The following is a 19,534-nucleotide window of genomic DNA, read 5'->3' as shown; positions in this document are numbered from 1 at the left end:
GGGCATGAGGTTAATGCTAGCCCCTAAGTCGGCCAAGGCATTGCGAACGGGTGATTCCCCTATTGAACATGGAATCGTGAAACTTCCGGGATCGATTTTCTTTTGGGGTAGTTTATTGAGTACGAGGGCAGAGCATTCTTCGCCTAAATTAACTAGTTGCAAATTTTCAATTTTCTTTTTATGTGTAAGGAAGTCCCTCATAAATTTAGAGTATTTGGGCATTTGGGTTAGGACTTCGATAAAAGGAATATTGACATGCAATTGTTTTAACAGACTTTCGAATTTTGCGAATTGCTCATTGGTCTTTTGACGAATTAACCTACCGGGGTACGGAACTCGAGGAGCCTTGGTAGGCTCTGGTGGAGAGTTCTTTTCCTGCAGATGTGTTGGCATTGTTTCTTCTGTTGGTGGAGGTACTTCTGCAGGCCCTACGGTGCGGTTTCGTAGTGTGACGAGGTGAACTTGCGCCTTTGGGTTTGTTTCGGTATTGCTAGGTAATGCGCCTTGTGGTCTCTCGGAAAAATTTTGTGCTAGTTGATTTATTTGTTTTTCTATGTTTTGAATGCTAGCTTGTTGATTCCTAAAATTAGATTCTAATTGTAGAAATCTTTCCGAGTTTTTCTTATCAGTGTCGGAGACGAGGCGAGATCTAGTATCTTCGAGCCTTTCTCGTCCACCTTGTTGTTGAGTGAAATTTTGTGACTCATTTCTTGATTGCTGAAAGTTTGTTCGTTGGGTTTGTTGGTTACTACTATTGCCGGTTTCCCTCCAACCAAGGTTTGGGTGGTTTCGCCATCCTTGGTTGTAAGCTCCCGTTGGAGGACCCGACGGCCTAGGTCTATTATCAATGTAGTTTACCATTTCTTGTTGATCGTCCGTTTCTTTCATGCAACTCCAACTTTCATGTGACCCACCACACCCTTCACAAGCCATAACCGAGACTGTTTTTGTCATTTCTAATTTTTTTATTTTTGAAGAAAGGGCCTCGATTTGGGCTTGTAAAGAGGTGCTTTCGTCGACCTTATGGGCGCCCGGGGCGATAGACTTATTTCCCCGGGGAGTGTGCCATTGAAAATTGGTTTGAGCAATTTCCTCAATCTGATTATATATTTCGTGTGGGCGTCGATTACCTAAAAGTCCCCCGGAGCTAGAATCAAGTGTCTGCCTAGTGTGTGGCAACAATCCATTGCAGAAAGTGGATACTTGTTGCCATATTGCGAGGCCATGATGGGGACACTTGCGTAATAGCTCCTTAAACCTTTCCCATGTTTCATATAAAGATTCCCCGTCCTCTTGTGAGTATGTGTTAATTTCAGCCATTAATTTAGCAGTTTTAGAAGGAGGGAAATACTTATATAGAAACTTTTGGGCTAGTTCATCCCAGGTGTTTACCAAACCAGCTGGGAGGGTGTTGAGCCAAGCTTTCGCTCGGTCTTTTAGTGAGAACGGAAACATACGGAGGCGTATGGCGTCGTTTGATGCTCCATTGATCCGAAAGGTATCACATATTTCTAAGAAATTAGTTATATGTAGATGAGGATCCTCGTCCGCAAGCCCGTGGAAGGTTGCGGAGTTTTGGAGCATTTGTATCAAATGCGGTCGAAGTTCGAAGTTATTGGCTTCGACATTCGGAGCATTGATAGCGGCGCCTAGATTACCTACGGTGGGCCGTAGATAATCCATAAGGGTACGTTGGTCCGCCATTGGGGGTGGATCACCCGAAACCTTCTCTTGGTTTTTGGCTTTTAACCTTTTTCTGAGAAAGCGTTCGGGTTCTTCTAGCGGTTCTTTTATGTCTTTATTGGAACTGGAGCTCATACACTACGTGAGGATCGTGTCGGGTTCCAAGTCCTGCAATAAAAACAAAAAAAAAATGTCGGTCAGAAGGTTCACCACGGCCCCGTGTTGAGCGAACACGGCCCCGTGGTCGGAAATACAGTGATTTGTTTTTCAGATCCCAGTTACTGGAAGTTGGACACGGCCCCGTGTTGCACCGGCACGGCCCCGTGGTCAGCCTTCTGTAACTTGAAAAACAAAAACTGCCAGTAACTTTGCTGAGCACGGCCCGTGTCCGACCAGGCACGGCCCCGTGCTGAGCTCTGCAGAAGCTGAAAATCTAAGAAAAAATCCTAAAAAATTAAAGAAAAATAAAAATATGATTAGGCCGTTGATTCCTAACTTTCTTAAAATCCTTGTGTCCCCGGCAACGGCGCCAAAAACTTGATGTGCGTGAGTGTATATATGTTTTTAGATATATATTTAAGCCCTTTTTACACTTTTAGCCAAGTTTTAAATTTATAAAACACGATATTTACTAACACTAAACACACATATGGGCAAGTGCACCCATCGTGGACGTAGTATAGTGTTGGTAAGATACCGAGGTCGTCCAAGGACACAAGAGCTTTTAATACCGGTTTATCCTCAACGTCTAATCAAATCAAAAAGTTAGAAAAATGATTTTAAACTAAGAAAAATAAAAACTAACTAAATGCGGAAAAATAAAAATAAAATAAAAACAGATAGACAAGATGAATCACTTGGATCCGACACGTGTATTAGTATAACCTTTGATTATTTTCGCACTTTTGCACTTGTTTAAGAGATTATCTTAGTTATTGTAGTAGGCCCCTCTTTTGAAGGCGACGTTACCCTCAACCCAGTAGTTTGAGTCAGCAAGGATACAATCCTAAAGGGTCGGATTATTGGAAGATAATGAATTAAGTTATTAATGTAAATTGTGGTAGGCCCCGCTTCTGGCGGTGACGTTACCCTCGGCTAAGTAGTCTGAGTCAGCAGGGATACAGTCCTAAATAGCCGGGTTATAGTATTAATAGTAGTTAACTCATGAGGGGGTCAAAGAGTTTGGATCCCCGCCATCCAATACCTATGGGCATTGAAGGAGATCCTACTAAATTTGACCCAGGTCCCAAGTAGGACCTCTAAACGCTGAACAAGGGCAAGACCCTTACCAAACCGTTCCCTTAACCCCCGACCAGGTAGCCAACATACCTCCATATAGACCGTGGAGATATGAATGGTGAAAATCTTTTATTTTATATAGACAGTAAAATAACGCCAAGACACCACGGACAAACGATAAGGAAAGATCACCTTCAACATAAGTAACTAGTTATTAAAGTCATTAATACAAAACCAAATAAAAAGTGCAAAAGATTAAAAATAAAAAGTATTATACTAAACACTTGTCTTCACCAAGTGATGTAAGAGACTTAGGCAAACATGGCCTTGATTGTCAAGAACTCTTACGATCAATCTTGGATCCCGAGACGACTCACACACTCTACGATGGACAATGGATGATGGTGGTGGATGATGGTGTTATGGTGGTGGTGGGTGGTGGATGAGGTGTGAGAGAGGTGGTGTGCCAAGGGATGAGAGAGAATGAAGCCAAGCTCCTCTATTTATAGGCTGAACAGAAGGCTGGACACGGCCCCGTGTCCGCTGGACACGGCCCCGTGCCCGCCTGACACTCTCTCTCCTCATTAATTGTAATTGCGAATTACAATTAATGCACCTGCTGTACTTTCACCACGCCCCCGTGCTCGCTGGACACGGCCCCGTGGTGGGCAACGGAAGCTTCTACTGGTTTGTCTTTTCTGCTGCTTCCTGGGCACGCCCCCGTGTTCGCTGGACACAGGGCGTGTTCAGACTCTGTTTCTTCCTTTTTGCTTTGGGAGGTGCCGTTGAGGGTCCGGGCAGTCTACTTTTGTTCCTTTTCTTGTATTTATGGTAGAATTAGTGGTCTTTTTGCTTCTTTTGTGATTTTGAGCTCATTTCATCTTGAAAATACAAAAGGAAGACAAAAACACTCTTTTTCCAACATTAGTACTTAAAAAGGGTTAGTTTTATGCCTTAATTGATGTGTTTTATATGTTGCATTTTACACACATCAAGATGCTTCAGTGGTTTGTTCTGTACTATAAATAGAACAGTACCCTGTACTCTTCTATTAGCTCTTTCAACACCAAGTCATTCTGTACGAACAAACCATCTGTGAGCTCAGGCTTAGGGGGGAGATTGTATTGCATGCATCAAAGTGTAATTGAATCATTGTAATAAATATAATCATTCGATTTCATGACAAACATGTGTGTTGAAAGCAATTCTTCCATTTGATTGTGTGTTGAAAGTTTGTTTCCATTTTAATTCCGCTGCACTTATACTCATTCATATTCATAATTATCAAACAAAAACACAATCATAAGAAACTCAGATCCTAACACTGCTGCTCGCAGATCCTGTGGATTCAGCAATAGATGCGCGATTACGGTTTGCAATTTCTTACCTCTCCTATATTTGTTGATAATGAGGCTGCAATCAACAAAACGAAAAATCCGGTACATCACGCTAAAACTAAACACATAGAAAATCGTCATCACTTCATACGAGATTGTTTCGAGAAGAAGTTGATACGAATAGACAAAATCCACACCGACGAACAAAAGGCAGACTTACATACCAAAGCTTTTGATAAATCACGTTTTCAATATCTAGAAAAATTGAATGGTATGAAGCTGTTGTCGGATGCGAAGGAGATTCTTGGCGTTGATGAGAAAACCACTGCAGACGATGTTGAAAAGCAGACTGCTTTGGTTTATCGATTTTTTAGTTGTTTTCGTCTTTAGGGGGAGACAGATATATTTTCAGAAAATACAAAAACAATAAAAATGCGGCAAAAATCCAAAAACATGAGATATTTTCAAAATCCAAAAACAATAGAAAAACCAAAAAGAGTTTGTGTAAAAAGAGGAAATGATAGTACATCAGCTAGACAGTTACAGTATGCTAAAGAAATGTAATGTTTAAAAGCATTAAACAGTCTTGCTGATGATATGCTGATAGGTTTTTACACACTTAGTAGACTGTTTCGGGATATAAACATAAAAATACACAACCTGCTTATTTCGTGGGGAACATCTCTCGGATATATAGGTAACCCCTGAAATCTTGTTTGAAAGATTTTCTATTTCTGACATACTAGGTCTATGTGCTTGATGATATCTGGGATATTATACCAGGACTTCTGATTTTGCGAAAGCAATAACCTAGTCCTCGTATAATACTCTGCACTACTTTAATCATTAAAGCCTCCCCTCAGCATAAAAAATGATGAACATTGCAAAACGCTAATCATGTGCTGTTGAAGAAAAGATCCCCAAGAGGGACACACCGAAAGTCGAGCCATCATCTCTTTGTCTGAACGGAAGTTCTAACCTGAGCTCTCATGGCCTTGCACTACCCACTACAGATATCATCATTGTATGTTCACCTGTAAGACGGAATATAGAAGTCTGGATACGATAGTATATTCTGAGGTGGGACACGCGTATAAGTTAAGTTCTTAAAACACTAAATCGTATCCTGAATAAGTTGAAATTTGTGTGAAAATTTAAAAGGATCAGTATATCGGTAATCTAAGTGAATTGTTTAATAGTTAGTGTGAAATTAAAGCTCAACGGTACTTTGTAACTTGTCGGCAGCTGATATGATCCTCTAACACGCTCACCAAAAATATGTTTGTAAGTAGTTTACTTCTTCACTGCATTTCATTTCAGTATAGCACAAAAACCCAAAAAGATTTTAGTTTGTTTCAATAAAAACTTTCTTTAAAATCTCAAAAAGATTTTACATTTCTGTTTTAGTTTTTCGACAAACCAGGGTAGAAAGCTGATCTTCAGACTCTCAGTCATGGAGCAAAGCAGGAAGTTTCTGAACTGGACAACAGGGTTGGGAGCTAATACTGAAAAGTTTGAGAAATTCAAAGTCAAATCAAGTTCATTAAGTTGAAACTTTCACAATTTTTCAGAAAAATGTGTGAAAATTGTTGAACAAAATGTCAGTTGTTTCATTTCCGGTCAACCAAGGTCATTAACTTGGATTTGGTAGACAAATTAAGTACCTAGGGTCATTAACTTGGACCTAGATACTTAGGTGGATTTCTAAAACTGACAAAACTTGATAAAAGTCAAAACGTCAAAACTTCAAAAAGTCAAAAGGGTATTTGGATCGGATGGCAATCCGATCGGATGGCAATCCGATCGGATGGCAATCCGATCGGATGGCCATCCGAGAGGTGTCATGTCGATAAATAGAGGTCAAGGTGTTTCAGTCAAACTTTTTCGTTCGAAGTGCCTTCTGACCCACACCCAAACACTCATTGTCCTTGTTTGATTTTCACACTCTTGCTTTCCAAGATTCATTGGATTGTTGGCACACTTAACCTTCACAATGTGATAGGTAAGATTACTAACTTTCACCGTTAAAATTCAAAGATTTTGATAGTTTTATAGTTGTCGGCGGCTGTTAGTATGAAAATTCTAGATCTAGGCTTATTTAGATATTTAGACTGTTTTGATTCAAACCAAACATAGGGTTTTGTAGATCAGCCTTAGATCTATAGGTTTACCATCTCAATTTTTTAAAAACATGTTAGATTTGAAGATTGTATGTTGAATAGGTGTCGGCAGTCAGTACACTAATAGTCAAATTAAACGCAAACCATTAAGCTTTAGAGAAAACTGAACATAGGGTTTTGTAAATCGGCAAAAACTCTACGTGAAAATGTGTTCAATTTTGGAAAATTGTTAGAAAAATTTTAATGTTCATGAGATATTCAATATGTTCTTCGTGTCAGTTGGTTCGAAGTGCAATCCGATCGGATGGCCATCCGATCCAATAAATATTCTTTATGTTTGAAAATCTTCTAAGTGTTGACTTATTATACATATGTGCTTGTTTCACACTTTATCTGTTAACAGTTGGTTTGGATAGAATGGCAATCCGATCGGATGTCAATCCGATTGAAGTGCCATCTGATCCAAAGCACTCATTCAATTATTTGTCTAATGTGTTCATCTGTTTGTCATTTTGATCGAATGACAATCCGATCAGATGACAATCCGATCGGAGGGCCATCCGATCCAAAAACACTTTCTGACATGCCTAGTTATCATTGAGCTTACCTGTCTTTGATCGAATGGAAATCCGATCGGATGACCATCCGATCGGAGGGTCATCCGATCCAATATCACTCATTCACTTGGTTGACTTGTCAATGGTGCTGATTTGTTCATCACTTTGGAACGAATGACAATCCGATCGGATGACAATCCGATCGGATGACAATCCGATCGGAAGGCCATCCGATCCAAGTGCATCATGTATTGAATAACTGATCTTTGAGGATTTTTCTCATCCGATCCATCAGTACTGTATAGAGTAGAGATTCCAGAGTTAGAAAAATTTTGAGATTTTTCGAAATTTTGTCACTTTTCACATTTTCTCTCGAACTTTGTGCAGACTCTAACGTTTGATCATTACTGCGGACAAGAGCATCTGATTGGCATCCGGCTCACAACATTTACTGTATTTTGGAAGAAAATTACGCGAATATGGAACCATTCAAAGATATGGCGAAGTTTTTAAAGGAGAGTAGGATTGCCAAGGCGCTAACTGATAGAACTAAAGTTTATGAATCTCATGTTAGAATGTTCTGGAGGTTTGTAAGGTACGAAGAGAGTGAAAAGACGATAAACTCAGCAGTACAAAAAAAGGAAGAGAATGATCAGGATGTTGATATTGAAGTTAAGTTTAATGTGGGAGATGTTAGGAGAGTATCTGACATAGGAGATAGTGATGATGACCCTACTATTGTTCCTGAAAAGCTATGCAAGGGATTATGGTTTAGAATGGGATTCTCTGTGCACATGAATGATAAATATCTCAAGTCTAAGTTCTCTCGTCCATACAAATTCTTGGTTCATTGTGTAATTCATGCTTATCTCACAGAAAGGGAGCTTACGACGAGCCATCAGATTATATCATGAATATATCATCACATGTCTGGTGCTGAATAGGCCTTACAACATATCACAAGTGTTGTTTGATCACATGGTTGATAATATCAGGGGTGAGAAGTACATAATGTATCCAAGGTTCATACAAATGCTAATTGATGATCAAGTGAAAGATCTTACGAAGGATCCTGAAAATGAATTAGATCTACATCACATGAAAAGTGAGACTTTGAGTAGATTGAATCAATAGAAAGGTCTGAAGAAAGATGAACCAGAGCCAAGGGCTAAGAGAATGATTTGTAAGATTGAAAATCGAAATTATGTAGCTCCTGAAAATGATGCTTGGAGGCACGAGAACAACAATTCAGAAGATGAAGCAGATAGATTAAGAGACATGCATGAGAAGAAGTTGAGATATTGGTTTGTGAAGGACGGAATGAGGAAGAGAACACCGAAGGTTTCTCCAGCATTGGCTGATCCTAAAAAGGCTACACCGAAGATTATTGTTAAGGGTATAGTTGAAAGGGGGAGTCACAAGAAAAGTTAGATTATACTTTGTTATATCTTTCTAATTAATGATTAATGTTTGTTTTGCAGAGCCAGCTAAGAAAAAGCCTACACCAACACTTGTGGATGAAACTGTGCTTGATCCAGCTGATGTTCTTCAAGGAGGTGTTGATTTACTGAAAGATACACTTGAAAGTTTCTTAAAGAAGCACGAGGAAGCTGAAGCTGCTAAAGCTGCAAAGGTTCAAGGCTCAAATGTTGAAAAGGTCGCTGAATCTTCTAAGAAAGATGACACAGAAAGTGTTAAAGAAAAGGATGCTGAAGGAGTTGCTCATACAGATTCAAGTGATGCTGATGATGAATCAATTGATACAGAATCAGAGATTGATAAGTCGAAGATTGGTGTTGGAAAGGTTAACTTGAAAAAGAAGCCTCAGAAGAAGAAAAAGGATTCTGATGAAGAGGATGAAATGTATATTCCTAAACCACAAGCAGAGAAAAAGAAAGGCGTTCTTAAACGAAAAGCAAACCCTCAAGGTGTTATTCCTAGGAGGGTCAGAGCTAGAAAGGGATCTGCTTCAGTACCTGAGATTCAAAGTGGCAAAAGTGAGAAGCATGTTGTAACATCAAAGGTTCATCAAGCTGATAAAGATCAAAATGTTGAAGTTCCTGAAGTTCAACAGGTTCAAAGTGCTCCAGAGGTCGAAGTTGAAAAGGTTGATAAGCCTGAGGTGGAAAAGAAGGGTGATGATGAAGATGAGGTAGTAATTACAGGTGAAAGAGTATCTACACCACCACCACCACCAGAAAATCCAACCATTCATATTACAGATAATCCAAAGCAATCACCGCCAAAGAAAGATACTACTCCTGGCTTATTTGAAGGTTTTCATAACATTCATGGTGAATTCAAGGATGATATTCTTCCTGATGAAGACTATGACATGTTTCATGATGCAATGATCAAGGATCTAACAAAGAAAGTAAGTCTTCGGGAGAAAGAAAAGGCCAAAGCAGAAGCAGAGCGTGATGAATTGAGAAAGACGCTTGAAAAGACTGTGGAAGTGAATGAAGAAATGAAATCAGTTGTGAATGATCATGCTGAAAGAATAGATGCTTTGACAGAGGATCTGACTGATAATGCTAAACTCATTGATCAACTCACTAATGAGCTTTCAGAAGTGAATGCAAGGTACGAGAACATGAATGAAACAAACCAGACACTGCATCAAATGCTCGATGATCTTCATGAAGCGTCTTCCAGTGAAAACAAAGTGTTGAAGCTAGAGATAGAAGCTCTAAGGGCAGATAAAGCTGTGAAAGACGAGCAACTTAACATGTTATACACAGTGATAGAACATCAGCTTGGTATCACTGTTCAAGCTGTATACAATGGCTTAGAGATTCAAAGAGTCGAAGAACGAAGGGCTCAGAGGGAGAAAGAGTTGGCTGAGGCAGCAACTCAGAAGAAGAAAGAGTTGATTGTTGAAACTCAAGTGGCTGGAGGTTCTTAGAGTCAGCCTGAAGGTGATGTTGAGATGGTTGATGCAGAGGTAAATGCAGAGGAAGAAAACATGGAAGTGGATCAAGATCCAAGCTTTGTACTTGTTGGTGATTCAGTCTCTCTACCTTATAGTTTTCATGATATAACCCGTTTAGTGAGAGTTGAACAACATAAACGGAAGATAAGAGAACCTAAAATGAAGTTACTACGTTATAAAGAAGAAGAACAGAAAGAAGAAGAGGAAGAAGAGAAGCTGGATGATGAAGTGTTAAAGGATATATTTGATGACATCGACAACTACGATCCAGAGAATGATAATGATGACGATGATGATCAAGGGTCAAAAGGGTTGCTGATTGTGAAGCCTTCAGTCCAACAATCGTTGGATGATTTTCACAATGACGAGATCAATGAACAACAGGAGGATCAACATCAGGAGTCTTCTTCTTCTTCTGGAAAGCAACACTCTGATCAGGTATTCCTCACACAACCCAAAGTCATTTATTTACATTCTACATTTGAGGGGGAGTTAGAGGTACCGATATCCAGAGAGGAGATGTTGGATGAATTAGGGATGGATGATGGTAATCTTAAGTTTGATATAGAAGATGAAATTCCATCGTCACCAGAGAAAGAATATGAATTCAAGCTTGCAAATGAAGCTGATAACTTCAATCATGTTGAAATTGAAGAGGGGTCTGATACGTCTAAAGAAGATATGCCCTATCACTACTTTGGGGTTGATGAAACTTTTCCTACATTTGCTGAGATGTTCAAAAGTCAAAATGAAGATGAATTACGAAGGAAAGTAGTTGAAAAGATAGCTACAGAGGGTATTCCTGAGACAGTCCCTCAAGAGACATTGATAGAAGGAAGAAAGAACTGGTTTAAGGTGATGCCCAAGGAAAGGAAGTTCAAACGTCCACTGCACTACTTCACGGATCATCCAGATAAGTCTCTGGGTGACATTCTTTCATGGGGATATCTTGAAGACTTGCAGGTATATGAAATAAGAAGGGAACATGGGTGTCTGATGTGCTAAAAGTGGTTTAAATAAAACAACTAAAATTAACCCTAATCTAGACACTCTAAGCATTAAATTTATAAATCTAGACTCGATCTAAAACTAAAACACACAACCGGAGAGTGTACCGATCAATGTAGTATAGCTAAAGCAAGTCCGAGTATCGAACCCACGAGACTCTAATGATTACGCTAAGACTCTATTTAGACTAAGACTGACACGACTCAACTAATTTGTTTATTTGATGAGGGGGGTTTCTAAAAATCCTAAATAAAATATTAAACTAGAATATTAATAAAATACTAAACACGAATGTGGACGAAGACTTTAATCAAAGGCGATGAAGACTACCTAGGCTAGACTGATGTGCACAAAATGCAACATATAAATTACATCAATTGTGGCATAAAACTAACCCTTTTTTAGTACTAATGTTGGAAAAAAGTGTGCTTTTGTCTTCCTTTTGTATTTTCAGGATTAAATGAGCTCAAATAAACAAAAGAAGCAAAAAGGCAGCAAAATCTAACATAAATACAAGAAAAAGAACAAACGTGGCATGCCCGACCTCCTGACAGCATCTTCCCAAGCAAAACAAGAAGACAGAAGCCTGAACACGCCCCGTGCTCAGTGAGCACGAGGGCGTGCCCAAGTGTCAGCAGAAAAGAGAAAGTGGTAGAAGCTTCCATCGCCCACCACGGGGCCGTGCTCAGCGGACACGGGGCCGTGGTCAACTATAAGATTCTCGAAATCCAGGCAAATCTTGATAGTACAAAGATGCTTCTGCACACGGGGTCGCGCTCAGCGGACACGGGGGCGTGGTCAACTAATGCAGACAAACTGCATTTAATGAAGAAAGAGAGGAGGATGGACACGGGGCCGTGTCCAGCGGACACGGGGCCGTGTCCAGCGGACACGGGGCCGTGCCCGAGCTTCTGTTCAGCCTATAAATAGGAGTACTTGGAGCTCTTGCAACTCATCCCTTGGCACACCACCTCTCTCACACTTCACCCACCACCCACCACCATCACAACACCATCATCCACCACCATCATCCACCACCATCATCCATTGTCCATCATAGAGTGTGTGAGTCGTCTCAGGATCCAAGATTGATCGTAAGAGTTCTTGACAATCAAAGGCCATGTTTGCCTAAGTCTCTTACATCACTTGGTGAAGACAAGTGTTTAGTGTAATACTTTTTATTTTTAATCTTTTGCACTTTTTAATTGGTTTTGTGTTAATGACTTTAATTACTAGTTTCTTATGTTGAAGGTGATTCTTCCTTATCGTTTGTCTGTGGTGTCTTGACATTATTTTACTGTCTATATTAAATAAAAGATTTTCACCATTCATATCTCCACGGTCTATATGGAGGTATGTTGGATACCTGGTCGGGGGTTAAGGGAACGGTTTGGTAAGAGTCTTGCCATTGTTCAGTGTATAGATCCTGCAAAGGACCTGGGTCAAATTTAGTAGGACTTCCTTCAATACCCACCGGTATTGGATGGCGGGGGTCCAAACTCTTTGACCCCCTCATAAGTTAAACTATTATTAAAACTTTAACCCGGCTACTTAGGACTATATCCCTGCTGACTCGGACTACTTGGCCGAGGGTAACGTCGCCTTCAAAAGAGGGGCCTATCACATTATGCATTAATAACTTAATTAACCATCTTTCAATAATCCGACCCTTTAGGATTGTATCATTGCTGACTCAAACTACTGGGTTGAGGGTAACGTCGCCTTCAAAAGAGGGGCCTACTATAATAACTAAGAAAATCTCTTAAACAAGTGATTTATCTTGTCTATCTGTTTTTATTTTTAGTTTATTTTTATTTTCAGCATTTTAGTTAGTTTTATTTTCTAGTTTAAAAACCTTTTTCTAACATTTTGATTTGATTAGACGTTGAGGATAAACCGGTACTAAAAGCTCTTGTGTCCTTGGACGACCTTGGTATCTTACCAACACTATACTACGTCCACGATGGGTGCACTTGCCCATATGTGTGTTTAGTGTTAGTGAATATCATGTTTAGAAATTTAAAACTTGGCTAAAAAGTGTAAAAAGGGCTTAAAATATACACCTAAGACAAATATACACTGACACGCATCAAGTTTTTGGCGCCGTTGCCGAGGACACAAGGATTTTAAGAAAGTTAGGAATCAGCGGCCTAATCATTTTTTTATTTTATTTTTATTTTTTTAGGATTTTCTTAATTTTTCAGCTTCTGCAGAGGTCAGCACGGGTCGTGCCTGGTCGGACACGGGCCGTGCCCAGCAGTGTCACTGGCAGTTTTTATTTTCCGAGTTACAGAGAGCTGAGCACGGGGTCGTGTCGCTGCAACACGGGGCCATGTCCAACTTCCCAGTAACAGGGATCCGGAAAACAATCACTGTATCTCCGACCACGGGCCGTGTTCACTGAGCACGGGGCCGTGGTGAACTTTCTGACCAACATTCTTTTCTGTTTTTATTGCAGGACTTGGAACCCAGGCACCACATCTGAACTTTCTACGTAGTGTATGAGCTCCAGTTCTAGTAGAGACATAAAAGAACCTCTAGAAGAACCCGAACGCTTTCTCAGAAAAAGACTTAAAGCTAAAAACCAAGAAGAAGTTTCAGGGGACCCATTTCCAATGGCGGACCAACGTACCCTCATGGATTACCTACGACCCACCGTAGGTAATCTCGGCACTGCTATCAATGCCCCGAATGTCGAAGCCAACAACTTCGAACTTCGGCCACGTTTGATACAGATGCTTCAGAACTCCGCAACCTTCCATGGGCTTGCGGACGAGGATCCCCATCTACATATTACTAATTTCTTAGAAATATGTGATACCTTCCGGATCAATGGAGCATCAAACGACGCCATCCGCCTTCGGATGTTTCCATTTTCACTAAAAGACCGAGCAAAGGCTTGGCTCAATGCCCTCCCAGTTGGCTCGGTAAACCCATGGGATGAACTAGCCCAAAAGTTTTTATATAAGTATTTCCCTCCTGCTAAAATGGCTAAATTAATGACTGAAATTAATACATATTCACAAGAGGATGGGGAATCCTTGTATGAAACTTGGGAAAGGTTCAAGGAGATATTACGAAAGTGTCCTCATCACGGTCTTGCGGTATGGCAACAAGTATCCACTTTCTACAATGGGTTGTTGCTACACATAAGACAAACACTTGACTCTAGCTCCGGGGTCTTTTAGGTAATGAAATATACAATCAAATTGAGGAAATTGCTCAAAACAATTTTCAGTGGCACACTCCCTGCGGAAATAAATCTATTGCCCTGGGCGCCCATAAGGTTGATGAAAGCACTTCTTTACAAGCCCAAATCGAGGCCCTTTCTTCAAAAATAAAAAAGTTAGAAATGACAAAAACGGTCTCGGTTATGACTTGTGAAGGGTGTGGTGGGCCACATGAAAGTTGGAGTTGTATGAAAGAAACAGATGAACAACAAGAGTCGGTAAACTACATTGATAACAGACCTAGGCCGTCGGGTCCTCCAACGGGTACCTACAACCAAGGATGGCGTAACCACCCTAACCTTGGTTGGAGAGAACCCGACAATAGTAGTAACCAACAAAACCGAAACCAACGAACAAACTTTCAACAACCAAGAAACGAGTCACAAAATTTCTCTCAACAACAAGGTGGACGAGAAAGGCTTGAAGATACTGTATCTCGCCTCATCTCCGATACTGAAAAGAAAAACTCGGATCGATTTCAACAATTGGAATCGAATTTTAGAAATCAACAAGCTAGTATACAAAACATTGAAAAACAAATAAATCAATTAGCTCAAAATTTCTCCAATAGACCACAAGGCGCGTTACCAAGTAATATCAAAACAAACCCAAAAGCACAAGTCCATCTCATAACATTAAGAAATCGTACCGTGGGTTCTGAAGAAGCTCCGCCACCGCCAACTGAGGGAAGCGCAACATCACCCCAACAAGAGAAGGCTTCTCCTCCATTTCAAGAGCCTATCAAGGCTCCTTCGGTTCCATACCCCGATAGGTTAATTCACCAAAAGACCAATGAGCAATTCGCAAAATTCGAAAATTTACTAAAACAATTGCATGTCAATATTCCATTTATCGAAGTCCTAACTCAAATGCCTAAATACTTAAAATTCATGAGGGACTTCCTCACCCATAAAAGGAAAATTGAATCTTTGCAATTAGTTATCTTAGGCGAAGAGTGCTCCGCCCTTGTACTCAACAAACTCCCACAAAAGAAGATTGATCCTGGAAGCTTCACGATTCCTTGCTCGATCGGGGAATCCCCCGTTCGTAATGCACTAGCCGACCTTGGGGCTAGCATTAACCTCATGCTTGCATCAATGTTCAAACGACTCGGCCTAGGAAAAACAAGTCCTACCAAGATGAGTATACAACTTGCCGACAGATCCGTCAAGTACCCACAAGGTGTCGCTGAAAATCTATTGTTCAAAGTCGACAATTTGGTCTACCCGACCGACTTTGTCATACTAGATATGGAAGAGGACACCGAAGTCCCCCTCATACTAGGGAGGCCATTTCTAGCCACTGCACAAGCAGTGGTAGACATCAATGACGGAACACTTACTTTGAAGTTCGGGGAAAAGGAAGTAAAGTTTGGAGTTGGGAAGATAGTAGAGGACGATGACCCGGCCAATTACATGAAGGTCATTGATTCGAGTTTGGATGATGCTCTCCGACGGTGCAACATGGGATGCAAAACATCCCGCTCGGATAACATATGACCTAACTTTGGGTCTAGCCAAGGACCCTTATAAACGTGGCGCACCACGGAGGCATTCCGCGGAACTATCCTTAGTTTAACTTAGATTAATTTTTAGTTTAATTTTCATTTTCAGGAATAAAACACACTCGGGATGGTGAAGGATAACAAGGGAAACGAGAAACATAACCCCATGCACGAAAACAGAGCTTCCCGACAAAAATCCTTCATTACAGCAAGTTCAGCACAGGCCGTGTCCGCCCGACACGGCCCCGTGCTGCACAATCTGCAGAAAACGCCCAGTTCAGGTAACTGGACACGAGCCGTGTTCACTGAACACGCCCCCGTGTCCAGGCTTCTGTTTCTCTTTACTAAATTTTGTCACAGGCACCTGAACACGGGGCCGTGTCTAGAGTGCCAGTAACATAAAATTTTGCTTTTTAACACCTTTTTACACATTCAATCAACCTAAAAACTTATTTTTGGGACACATTGAGGACAATGTGTAATTTAAGTGTGGGGGAGATGCTAAAACTTTGAATCTTGCAAGTCCTAATTAACAAGCCTTACACAAAACTCTATTGGAACCGCTAATCGCCCCAAATTTTTTCAAAAATTTTCATTTTTTTTTACTTGTTTAAGTTTAAGTTGGGAATTTCAAGTTCTAAAAAGGTTATATTTTTACAAATTTACAACCGATAGCGTCGTGATAAAAAGAACCAACATAAGAAAATTATGAAACGGCATGACAAGCTTAGTTAAAATTTGATTATATATACTTGATCACATAAAAACCCATTCCCACAAAAGTGAGTTTTGAGCCTTTATTGAGCATACAAATACATATCTTTACACTAAATGCTCATTTTTCGTTTCTTGTGTGAATAGCCGCTTGGTTCTTATGACTCTAGAACTTGTCACGACAATGCATTCCCAGTCCTTACCAACTTAAACCCGAGTAAGTAAATGATGGAGGCATTAGGACTAACCCTTTTTCTTTTTACACCATTATTTTTCATTTTTTTCACCACCTACCCAAAATCCCCCTAGTTAACCCCTTTGAGCCTAAACCTTTTCATTTCTTAACCCAAAACAATCACCCTTTTATCCACCTAAACCTTTTTATTAAAACCCTTTCTTTTAGTAACAAAGCTCGGTTTTTCTTATAGTTAAAAAAAATGATGATGATGAAACCATATAAACAAACAAGTTCATCAAAAATAACTTTGTTTGAAAGAAATGGTTCATCAAAATAAAATAAAATTTAAAAAAAATAAAAAGTCTTTCGAAAAACCGACGCTTTTTACGCTTTTCGCCCTTTCACTAACCACTAACCCAACCACCCACCTTTAGCCTAAGCCTAACCCTTCACCCAAAAAAAGTCCTCTTGATATTTATAAGGTATATAGTTAAAAAGGAGGAGGATTTATTGCTTGGCAAGCTTATGGTAGGAATAAGTTCCATGCCGCTCTCGAGTGATTCACTAAAAATACACATTCGGCCGAGTGTTGAGTGATCCACCGTGAGGTATGTGAACTTGTATATAAATGGAATTTTAAAATGGCATGTTATGCCCTAATAAGTAATTTATCTTATGAAACGTTTTTAATAAATCATGACGAATAGGATCGTAAATAAATAAAATTAAAACTTAATAAAGAATCTTGGAAATCCCGACACTCTATGACAAGCCCAAAAACCTTCTCTTCTACCCATTCCATTTGGGAGTGAATAAGGCACATTATAAAGAGTTTTGCTTGAGGACAAGCAAAGATTCAAGTGTGGGGGTATTTGATGTGCACAAAATGCAACATGTAAATTTCATCAATTGTGGCATAAAACTAACCTTTTTTTAGTACTAATGTTGGAAAAAGTGTGCTTTTGTCTTCCTTTTGTATTTTCAGGATTAAATGAGCTCAAATAAACAAAAGAAGCAAAATCTAACATAAATACAAGAAAAGGAACAAACGTGGCATGCCCGACCTCCCGACAGTATCTTCTCAAGCAAAACAAGAAGACAGAAGCCTGAACACGCCCCGTGCTCAGTGAGCACGGGGGCGTGCCCAAGTGTCAGCAGAAAATACAAAGTGGTAGAAGCTTCCATCGCCCACCATGGGGTCGTGCTCAGCGGACACAGGGCCGTGGTCAACTATAAGATTCGCGAAATCCAGGCAAATCTTGATAGTACAACGATGGTTCTGCACACGGGGTCGTGCTCAGCGGACACGGGGGCGTGGTCAACTAATGCAGACAAACTGCATTTAATGAAGAAAGAGAGGAGGATGGACACGGGGCCGTGTCCAGCGGACATGGGGCCGTGCCCGAGCTTCTGTTCAGCCTATAAATAGGAGTGCTTGGAGCTCTTGCAACTCATCCCTTGGCACACCACCACTCTCACACTTCACCCACCACCCACCACCATCACAACACCATCATCCACCACCATCATCCATTGTCCATCATAGAGTGTGTGAGTCGTCTCGGGATCCAAGATTGATCGTAAGAGTTCTTGACAATCAAAGGCCATGTTTGCCTAAGTCTCTTACATCACTTGGTGAAGACAAGGGTTTAGTGTAATACTTTTTATTTTTAATCTTTTGCACTTTTTAATTGGTTTTGTATTAATGACTTTAGTTACTAGTTTCTTATGTTTAAGGTGATTTTTCCTTATCGTTTGTCCGTGGTGTCTTGACATTATTTTACTGTCTATATAAAATAAAAGATTTTCACCATTCATATCTCCACGGTCTATATGGAGGTATGTTGGCTACCTGGTTGGGGGTTAAGGGAACGGTTTGGTAAGAGTCCTGCCATTGTTCAGTGTATAGATCCTGCAAAGGACCTGGGTCAAAATTAGTAGGACCTCCTTCAATGCCCAAAGGTATTGGATGGCGGGTGTCCAAACTCTTTGATCCCCTCATAAGTTAAACTACTATTAAAACTTTAACCCGGCTACTTAGGACTGTATCCCTACTGACTCAGACTACTTAGCCGAGGGTAACGTCGCCTTCAAAAGAGGGGCCTACCACATTATGCATTAATAACTTAATTAATTATCTTTCAATAATCCGACCCTTTAGGATTGTATCCTTGCTGACTCAAACTACTGGGTTGAGGGTAACGTCGCCTTCAAAAGAGGGGCCTACTACAATAACTAAGATAATCTCTTAAACAAGTTCAAAAGTGCGAAAATAATCAAAGGTTTCACTACACACGAGTCGGATCCAAGTGATTCATCTTGTCTATCTGTTTTTATTTTTATTTTTATTTTCAGCATTTTAGTTAGTTTTATTTTTCTAGTTTAAAAACCTTTTTCTAACATTTTGATTTGATTAGACGTTGAGGATAAACCGGTACTAAAAGCTCTTGTGTCCTTGGACGACCTCGGTATCTTACCAACACTATACTACGTCCACGATGGGTGCACTTGCCCATATGTGTGTTTAGTGTTAGTGAATATCGTGTTTATAAATTTAAAACTTGGCTAAAAAGTGTAAAATGGGCTTAAAATATACACCTAAAACATATATACACTGACACGCATCATAGACGCAAGCTTAACTCGGAAAGGATTTCTATTCGATAATATTGTGGTATGGAACCGGGATCTTTAAATGCTAAACCTATTAAGATACCAACTAAGCCCCTCGATCCTTCTCAAGGTGATTCTTGTGGCACTACCTAGGCTGTTACGATTACCGGTTTTTAAATTTCCTTACAGTCCTCTAACTTCTTGAAAGTTCCTTAATATGACGATCTACCTTACAGCGCGAAAGTCTAAGGCAACTATGGGTTTCAACTTGGTTTAATAGACAAGAGAATGTTTAAAGAACTAGACCGATTTCTTACAAAACCTAACCCTAGTTATAAACCAAACGAAGACCTATTAACAACCTCGAGCCTTACAGCGACAAGATTAGTAGAACACTTGATTTTATTAAATTACCGAAT

The 19,534-nt window shown here is 40.1% G+C and overlaps 2 non-coding genes across 2 annotated transcripts; one reads left to right on the top strand and one right to left on the bottom strand.

Moving 5' to 3' along the window:
- Positions 1-1,219: 1,219 nt before the first annotated feature.
- On the top strand, positions 1,220-1,326 carry LOC118486177. Its single transcript, XR_004878032.1, has one exon. It is a non-coding gene; the product is annotated as a small nucleolar RNA R71 (small nucleolar RNA).
- A 12,543-nt stretch (positions 1,327-13,869) lies between these two features.
- LOC118485997 lies at positions 13,870-13,976 on the bottom strand. The gene has a single exon (XR_004877854.1). It is a non-coding gene; the product is annotated as a small nucleolar RNA R71 (small nucleolar RNA).
- Positions 13,977-19,534: the final 5,558 nt, after the last annotated feature.

This window comes from Helianthus annuus, chromosome 13, assembly GCF_002127325.2.
Source record: "Helianthus annuus cultivar XRQ/B chromosome 13, HanXRQr2.0-SUNRISE, whole genome shotgun sequence".
NCBI lineage: Eukaryota > Viridiplantae > Streptophyta > Magnoliopsida > Asterales > Asteraceae > Helianthus > Helianthus annuus.
This window is presented reverse-complemented; position numbering and strand designations above follow the sequence as displayed.